This window comes from Amblyomma americanum, chromosome 1 (genome assembly GCF_052857255.1).
Source record: "Amblyomma americanum isolate KBUSLIRL-KWMA chromosome 1, ASM5285725v1, whole genome shotgun sequence".
NCBI classification, from domain to species: domain Eukaryota; kingdom Metazoa; phylum Arthropoda; class Arachnida; order Ixodida; family Ixodidae; genus Amblyomma; species Amblyomma americanum.
The window spans coordinates 376,805,982-376,815,265 of NC_135497.1; the positions used below are offsets into that span (position 1 = coordinate 376,805,982).

Sequence of the window (9,284 nt, forward strand, 5' to 3'; positions counted from 1 at the left end):
TGTCAGCCTCAGAGATTCGTGACTCCATGGAGTAAGGAAAATTCCTCCAAGGTGGCGTCTCTTGTCCTATGACGTCATCACGCTTGTACTTGCGAGATTGGCCTAGTGGTGGCGATACCTGTATTTTGGTTGTTGCTGTTTTCTACCTTACAAGAGCTTTTTTTTCAGTCAGAGTGGGGTTTTTGTGATCAGGAGCTGGTATTCTAACGATACAAGCCAACTTAAATTTCTCCTCAGTGTCCCTTTAAGGACGCGTGGGTTGAGCTGCACGGGGACTTCTTCGTGGCCACACGTGCTAGAGGTCGCAGCGCACCCGAATTGATCGGGTGTATTTACGTAGTGCCCTCGTCCTGCAGTTAAGGTCTTGCGAGGTTGTCTTCTTTCCGGCCGGTGCCGGGACGCTCAGTGATCACATTCTTGTCGTGGTTTGCCTGAGGAGCGCTCCGGGTCGTGTTGGTGGCGCTGCTATTTGGCGAATGGACGTCTCCCTCGTAGAGGACGAATTGAGCGTTCGCGGCATCCGCGAATATTTGTCGGAGTCCATTGCTCGGATCGTCGAGTTCACTCCCTCGACGTGGTTTGACCTCAAGACTCGTGTGCGCGATTGCTTAGTCGAAACATGTCGAGCAAAGCGCGCACGGAGGACCGCGGCTCTCAGTGACTTGCTGTGTCGAATGCGTATAATGAAGCGAGCAGGTGAAGTGCCCTTCACGATGCACGAGTACTTGGACACGCTTCGCGTGCGGTACCACTGCGTACTGAAGAAGGGAATTCAGGCCTCCTGTACGGCAGCGAGCCTACACATGCCGGCGCAGGCTGCCGCAGATCTTAGGCATGCCAACAGCCTTCGCCTTAAGAGTGAGCGACCGGCCCGTATCGATAGCCTCACCATGCCAGACGGTGCGGTCTGTGATCAGGCCAACGATATTGAGCGCGTTTTCCGCGAGCACTTTGCGGAATGTTTTGTTTCGCAGGGTCAGTGTGAGTGGGATGGGTTTGAAGCAGCGGTAGACGCCTTTTGCGCCACCCTCCCCAACCTACCCGATGACGCGGAACCGGCACTTTGTGCTCCCGCGTCAAAGGAGGAAGTCTTCGCAGTCCTGAGTTTAGTATGGGCAGTGCATCCGCACCGGGACCAGACGGCCTGGTCGCCGGTTTCTACTACGTCTTTTTCGATGTGCTGGTCGACTTTCTTACGCGCCGAGTGAACGCTTTCTTTCAGGAAGGAGTTAAGCCGCCGTCCTTTGCCAAGGGCCGAATTGTGTTAGTCCCGAAGCAGGAAAAGACGTCGTCATGCCCTGCGGCGTGGCGGCCGATAACCCTGCTGAACACGGACTATAAACTAGTGGCGTCGCTCATGGCTAGTCGCTTGCGGCCCTTTTTGCCGAGCCTCGTTAGCCTCTACCAGTCCTGCGCTGTGCCAGGCCGCTCGGTCTTCGCGTCACTCACGCTCACGCACGATATGTTCGCGTACGCACACGCGAAGGGGACTAACGGGGTTTTCGTCTCGGCAGACCAAGCGAAGGCGTTTGACAGGGTGGAATATCCTTACCTGTTTTACGTCCTGAGGTGCTTTGAGCGCTATTGTACTCCGACCTCACGGCCGACCTATCCTTAAATGGTGGTGTGACCACCTCCTTTCCGGTAACGCGTGGCGTGCACCATGGATTCCCTCTTTCTACGGCGTTTTTTGTCTTGTTTTTCGACCCCCTGCTGCGCAGCGTTGCCTCCAACGAACGCATTCGCGGCTTTCCACTGACAGGACACCAAACGATCGTCGTATCGGCCTATGCCGACGACAGTTCAATCTTCGTCCGGGACACCCGGAGATTTGAGGGTTTTCCTGGCCACGTTTCAGGTTTACGCGGCGCTGTCTGGCGCCGAGCTCAATGCCAGGAAGAGCCGGGCGCTACGTTTTGGGACCTTCTGCGATCCCCTTCCGGTGCCTATTCCTTTCATGGACGGGGTCCGGGTGCTGGGGGTCCTTTTCGAACAGGCCGGAGTTTTGTCACAGACGTGGGGAGTGGTTGTTGAGCGCACGAAAACTGCGCTAGCAACGGCAGCTCAGTTTGACCTCTCTACGGAGGCAAAGATAGCCGTGGTGAAGAGCCGCGCGCGCCTTTGCCCACTATGTTGCACGCGTGGCAGTGATGCCGCGCCGTACTGCGAGTCGGCTAGCGTTCCTCGTGGGCGTTTTTCTATGGGATGGTGGTACGGCGCGGGTAGCTCGGCGCCTTTGCCAGCGGCCCCCTTCGCGGGGAGGACTCGGGCTGCCCTGTGTATAGCTACAGTAGCGCGGGCTGTCGAAGCCAAATTTGCAACCGCGCTGGTAGGAAATTTGTCGTATCTGGGGCGTTCGTTCATGCTTTATTGGATGAGCACGGCACGTCGTGCTTTCACCCCGGATCGACATACAGGCACGCAAGAAGAGAGGCCTTTGGTTTTCAGCAGAGCAGCAGCGGGGTTTAAGCTGTCTGTAGCCTGTGATCTACCGGAGGTTTATCTGAGCGAGGTGCCTGCATCGAGATGGTCGCTTGCGCTCGCCTTGGTCTCGATGACCAGCGGCGCACCGCGGTACGGAAGTGGCGTACGTCGTGTACAAGACGCCTCCCTCCTGAGGTCCGCGCTTTGAGTGGAGGTGGAGTTGGGGCGTCGTCCCCACGGGAGAACTACTCGCATCGTGGGGCGTTGTGCCCAATGTCCAGTGCGCGCAACGTGGAACACAAGAAACGGCGAGCCATATTTTCTTCATGTGCCCCATCGCGCGGGCAATGTGGTGATTGGTTTACCGCATGTTTTCTGTTCGTGCAGGCCAGGTGTCCGCCAACCACGCAGCCAGTTTGGCAAACTTGTTTTTGTCTGCGCCGTGTTTGCATTGCGGCGTCGGCGCCGTCTGACCGTAGCCTCGCGGCAGCCGGCGAGGGCAATGTACCCAGCGTTGCGGACTCTACGTCTCCTCATCAGGCAATACCTGTCTGACCGGCTTGCAGCGGATGGGGAGGCGCTGTTCCTGCGGCGCTGGCACACCCGTATCTTTGTCGTTCGGGAGGGCCGACTAGCTATGCCGATGCTAGGGTAGTAGCTAGACCGCCCCCTCCTCTTTTCTGAATGTTGTTTAATTAGATCGTGGTTTGTTTATAGCTGTCCTTTAGGGTTGGCGCTGGTAGTGTTCCACCCCTCCTCCCCTCCCCCGGGGGGAGGTTTGATTCTTTTGTACAGTGCCGCTCCATATTAACAGAACTTATTAATGTGAAATAGTATTGTTTACCTTTTTTGACCACCCGATGTTTAGTTGATTAGCCTGTTACACTCGTTGTGGTCATGTACAGACGGGGTTGGATTGTGTAGATTTCGTTTTAGAGTGTCAAAAACTTCCCTTTACACATCTACGCTATTGACGTCATGTCTACTTGTGAAGGTCAATGTATCCGGTAGCCTTGGCTTGCGTACTTCTGTAAATAAATTTTTTTTCCAATCACGATATCTATGCTGAACGCTGCGCCCTGTGTGCGGCGACACCAAAGAAAGAAAGAAAAGAATAATAAGTGCGGTTTAATGAATTCGACGTTCGGTGAGTTCCGCGCTCTTGCGTCCAGCTTGGCAGGTGGCACTTATACTTGGCAACCATTCAACGCTGCGCCCTGTTGCTGCGGTCTTCAAACGTAAGTGTTATGGTAACTGAAACATATATGCAATAGTTCATTGAACAACATATATGCATTGGTCTAAAGAGAAGAAATAAAAGAAAATGGATCCTTAAGCTTCGTTTTTAAGAGTGGGATGCGACAGCGTTGCCAAAGGGTCCACGGAGTGCCATCGCCCGTTCGGTGCGATGCCTTGCCCGTTGCGCAATTTAAGGAAAGGAAAATTACGCCCGTGTCGTATCTCGGTGGACACCCGAACCGCGCCGTAAGGGAAGGAATATTTCCGACGCTCGGTGCCAACTACTTCTATTACGACGCCGACGGCTTTCGACCGAACGAGCTGTATACGTTGTCGCGTAAAAAGGAGAAAGAAACACAAAATTGCAGAAAAAGAAGAAAAATGCAGAGCGAAAGAGGACACGACAAGGAAGGGCTTTTGCAGTTCCCCTCATTAGCAGACTGAAAAGTGCTATCTTGTAATTCTTTGTCAGCGCTAATGCATGGAGCGCATCTCTCTCTCTCTCTCACTACCACGAGGTACCTGATGGAAGGATGGAAAAAAAATTGCTGGTGGCTTAGCTCTGGTTAACCGTGGTCAAAAGCGAAAAAGCTGCATCTCCTTGGCTGCGTTTGGGGTCGAGCGACTGCCGGTTTTCAACTTCAATTTTCCTTCACTTACGGCGTGGTTTGAGTGTCCATCGAGATATCTGAGACAGGCGTAATTTCATTTCCTTAAAACCAATTTTCATTTCATTTGCCTTCCCTTACGGGTGCGGTTCGGGTGTCGGTCTCCACGGCAGGCGTCGCATCGATCACACCTAGTGTTCCGCTGAACGCATCAAAGTGCACCGGCATTTAATGAAGAACACACTTTCTGACCTGCGCATGCAATGCCGGCAGACGCTTTCCCGCTTGACCGGAGGTCAAGGTCAGAGGTCAAGGCTCAAGGGTCAAGGTCAAAGGTCAAAGACGGGACAGTTGGGGTAACAGCCGCTGGTGTCGCTGCTGTAGCTGACGTCACGTGTCTAACCTGACTACCGCCATTTATGCTCATGGCTTGACGTCTACCTACATTCAAGGCGAAACTTTCGGCCACTGTGACCTCTAGCTATACTCACGGTGAAACTTGCGGCCCCTTTGACGGCTCGAAAAGGTGGCGTAGTTAAGCTTTTCACTTGAAAACTTTGTTTGCGACCAATTTAAAGTGTTATCGACCCTTACGGGTCACTGGGCGCCGCGGCCGATCGTTGGTCCAGCATGCCGCACTTGACCGCCGCTATCGTGGCTCGGCGTACGACAAATCGTTGCTCGTCCTAACTGGCCGGCAAGTGTCCCACTGCGTCACACTCGGGTGTTCTATTCTAGGCTCTAAGTCTTCCTTATGGCAGGCGCATGTGACATGCAGTAGTGTAGGTTTACCTGGCACCGCGGTCATTCGTCTACGTATTCTGTAGGGAAAATATGGTGTAGTTTGTGCAGGTGCTGGTAGGTATCGGTGTGTAGTCTGCGACAGCTTAGCACCTCCTCTTTGGTAAGCCCTTTGTGTGAGACTGGGTAGCGTTTCCGCTGACCCCTGTAATGATCGAGCATGTCTGAGTACGTGTTGCTAACAGGGTCAAAGGTGGCCGTGGTGCAAAGGGTTGAGTCTGCTCGGTTGACGTACCCTCGAGCTGACTCGTCTGCTGCCACGTTGCCCCCCCAACCCCTCATGTATCGGAACCCACACTATATTTAGTGTTTATGCGTCTTGTCTTCGTGTGTAGAATATGATTGGCGATGCTGTCGATTCTGGCTCTTGTGTGGTTTCTGGATTCTTCTTTGGAGTCCGTCAGTATAGTTAGGTTTTGTCCTGTTGCGTTACCGTGCGATATTGCCAAGGCAATGGCCGCTTCTTCAGATGCCTCTATGTTTGAGTTGTTTATTGTTGAGCTAGTTATTTCATTTATTGTATGGTATATCATTGCGCTCGACGTACTTGAAAGCGCGACTCATGCGTTCACTGCCCCAGGGAGCCAGTTATGCGCCTTTACATTGCTTTCGAAGAAAATTTGATTGGTTTTGAAAATTGGTTTTGCGGAAAGGGAATAGAGCAGTAAGTGTCTCGCATATATCGGTGGACATCCGAGCCGCGCCGTAAGGAAGGGACAAACGTGGTTTGGCTGAAGGTCGTTCAAGGTCATTCTCTCGCCTACTCCCTGACTGCTTTACTTAGCGTAGTGAAGATTTCGGTTTAAAAAATTCGGTGCCGTTTAGCTAATCCTGAACCTGGCTAGACAGCAAAAGCTGTGGTGTATCGCGCAAGTAGGTGCGGCTTCGTGTTTTTAACGTTGAGTGCGTTCCGCACACTGGATAGTTACCCCCCGCGGTGGCGCAGTGGTTAAGCCACTAGTCTACTGAGCCGGAGTACGCGGGTTCGAACCCGACCGCGGCGGCCGCCGCGTTTCGATGGAGGCGAACCGCAATCGAGGGGACACCTCAACACCGCGAAAGCACCACCTCTGGCTCTGGGAAGGTCAAATTTAGCGACATGCGAAGAGCGGCTTTACCTAGCATAGTGAAGCTTTCGGGTAGAAAGGAAACATAACGAGAGGAGACTCGGCTGAAACTGGCCTCAGGAAGCACATCACGACCACGCAAGCCGCTTGGTATTTTCTCCGAAAGCCAGAAGAGGAAAGCGTGAAATAAATGTTCTTATTCAAGCGTACAAACTTCTTGGAGCTACAGATGATCGATGTGCTCAAAACATTAGACAATCCACGCACACGAGAGAAACATAAGGAGCGCTGTACGTGGATTGTCTAATGCTTTGCGCACATTGATCATCTGTGGTATTATCATGCACTGCTAGGCCCAACAGAAGTGTTATTAAAGTTCTTGGTGCTAACAACGCCATAGTTTTAACTTATATATGAATATGTAAGGTATTCGGAAACGTTTCCGGCGCTTTTTTTTTTCATCGACGAGCCTTTCGAAGCCATAGAACGCCATAGCTATGGCCAGGCCGGATAGCCAGTCGTCTGCACTGTTGCACCAAAACACTTTTCGCGCGTTGAACAACACGTGAGCCACGTTTTTAAAGCAGTGCTGTTTGAAGAAAAAACACACAAAAAGTTAGCACAGGCTATTGTTGTTTTCAAATCGCAGTCAGCTGTTCACATACGGCGTATGGCGCACAGTGCCGTGTGGGCAGTTTGTTACGCTAGACGAAGCGTTCATTTTTACTACGCTGACCTTTCAGCAGGGCTGGTTTCAGAAAGCCGCGAAAGAGAGACGAGCGCGGAGCAACAAAGATTGCACGGAAGGATCAGCTCCTGAGGTTCGGCGCCATGGCACCCGCAGCACAATGCGCAGCTGCCGGCAGGAGGAATGTTGGGAAAAAGCTCCTCGAGGAGCAGACAGCCCGAGACAGCCGCCGCATCGGCACTCCCATCAATTGTGGATGCAATCACCGTGGAGCATGGTTTACAGGAGTATGTTGGCTTTGGCCCACCGTTTACTGGAATGTGGAAAGAGAGGGTGTAGGCGCAAAGCTGGCAGAGCGCGCTTCTCGCGTAGAAAAAGAATTTCGTTTTTCTGTGCCTTTTTCTTCGGTCACAGCATTAAGGGTAATCGCGTTTTCGAAATTTTGAAAAATAATATGTCTTTTATTAACAACTGGCTAGCGATCTCTATTTCAACTGAATTCCTAGCTATGATAGCTAAAAGTTACATTACCAGGAATTAGTTGTAGCCGCCTACAGCTGACATTATTCACCTGTGTTAAGATGTACTCTAACACAAGTAATATTGTGCTGCTGAAACCATCGCGATGTCTCTAAAGCCTATATTTTAAAATTTTTATTAGTCTTCAGTGAAACAGGCAATTTTTAGTTTGTCTATAAATCGGCATATGTGTGTGACAAAATGGTTGGTGGAGTAAATAAATAAAATAGATCAGGGGACAAGTACCTAATAGGCAATATGAGTTTAAAAAAAAGATGAAACAAGATGGATTGTAAAATAAAAATAGAGAGGCTTTAACAAAAGAAAAGGAACAGAAGAATGCGTTGTACTTCAGAATACCCTATTGTATCTGGCTCATAGTTTTGCATTCAGTAGCGAAGGTTACGTTACCGAGTGCTGGCTGGCCAGATTGGGGGAGTTCGGCTTGGTCAGTGATCTGGTTCATCTTCTTTACGAGTTTTTCAAGGGCTTGGTACGTACCCTGGTGTTGGAATATTTCAAACACTAGGTGTTTGTATTTTGTGGTCTTTGGACATTTCCATGTCAGGAGTAGTCTTTCCTTTCTTCAATAACTCTATAATTTAGTCACAGATGTTTTGTGCAGGTTTTCCGCATTTGCAAAAGTTGCGGTAAGTTTTGTTGGATCTTAAGAGGTAGTACGGAAATATACGGTATACAGTGATTGTCTCGCTTGTGTATTGTTTTGTAGGGTAGTGCGGCGGTATGAGGGCAATATTTCTTATCCACTGATATGTGGTTGTTCCCTCTCCATGTGTAGGTAAATAGTCGACCAATTTTTGTGCATCTTCTTATGTAATTGTTATTCAATGAACTGTTTCGTTGCTGGTGTATATGTTGAGTGGCGTGCCTTAATTTGTGGTTTCTTAACCGGCCATCGTGCCACCGTTGCACGTCCTGTTCGTCATCGGCCTGTTGGAAAGCAGTGGACTACACAACCACCAGTTTAAAAATTTAACTATACCTCTTGTCAAAACTTTGTTTTCACCGTAAGTGGTGAGCAAGGGATGGCGCCCGTTCCCCCCCCCCCTTTACGCAAGCTTTTGTCAAACTTTAAATCGCCCGTTTAGGACTTCTATCATACATTTATTACTGAGTAATGTAGACATATATACCATGAGAAAAGAAAACTTGCGTCAAGCTCCTCTAAGTGGGGTGATGACGATAGCGGGCGGCCGTGTTTTAGGGTTAGAGTGGGTTTAACATGGATCCTTCCTCCATGGCGTCGGCGAGAGCAGGAAATTGGGAGCGAGAAAGAACAGTAAAATAATAAAACGAGGATGGGTGTGAGGATATTAGAGGAAGGCGAGCGAGGAAAATGCAAGACTCAGGGTACTTTTCCTCCTTTGGCCGCAGCCACCCCGGACACTAAACTTAAACGGGTTGAGCGGAGTGTGTATCCATTCTGTTTATTCGTGGCTCATGGTATGACGAGAAAAAAAAAAGCGGCGGTCTCGTGGAGGTGCCGGGGATCGATCCCGGGGCCTTTCACATGCAAAGCGAACGCTCTACCACTGAGCTACACCCCCGCACTTCTTCCATCGGCGATTAAGTGTACAACTTCGCAGGTACCGCAGTAGGCCGTTCGTTTGCAAGCATTTCGTCTACTGTGCAACACCAGATCGGAAGCTGGAAAGTCGGACAGGAGCCCCGGCCCGCCTCTCTCTCTCTCTCTCTATCTCTCTACCTGCCTCGCACGAGCACACATACGTGATTATAATGCCCACGAAACTTAGAGAATAAAGTAGCAGCTGTTAGCCCAATGTGGACTGACGCTGTCAAGTTAAAGCCCTTCGAGGGTTAAACACACAAGCACACACGCAGTTTATGATAGATATGCACGCACTAGAAGAAACAAAACGATTATTAATTAGTTACAGCTGAAGTGTACACGAAAAG

At 50.6% G+C, this 9,284-nt stretch overlaps 1 non-coding gene across 1 annotated transcript; it reads right to left on the reverse strand.

Moving 5' to 3' along the window:
* Positions 1-8,842: 8,842 nt before the first annotated feature.
* On the reverse strand, positions 8,843-8,914 carry TRNAA-UGC (transfer RNA alanine (anticodon UGC)). Its single transcript has one exon. It is a non-coding gene; the product is annotated as a tRNA-Ala (tRNA).
* Between the last annotated feature and the right edge of the window lie 370 nt (positions 8,915-9,284).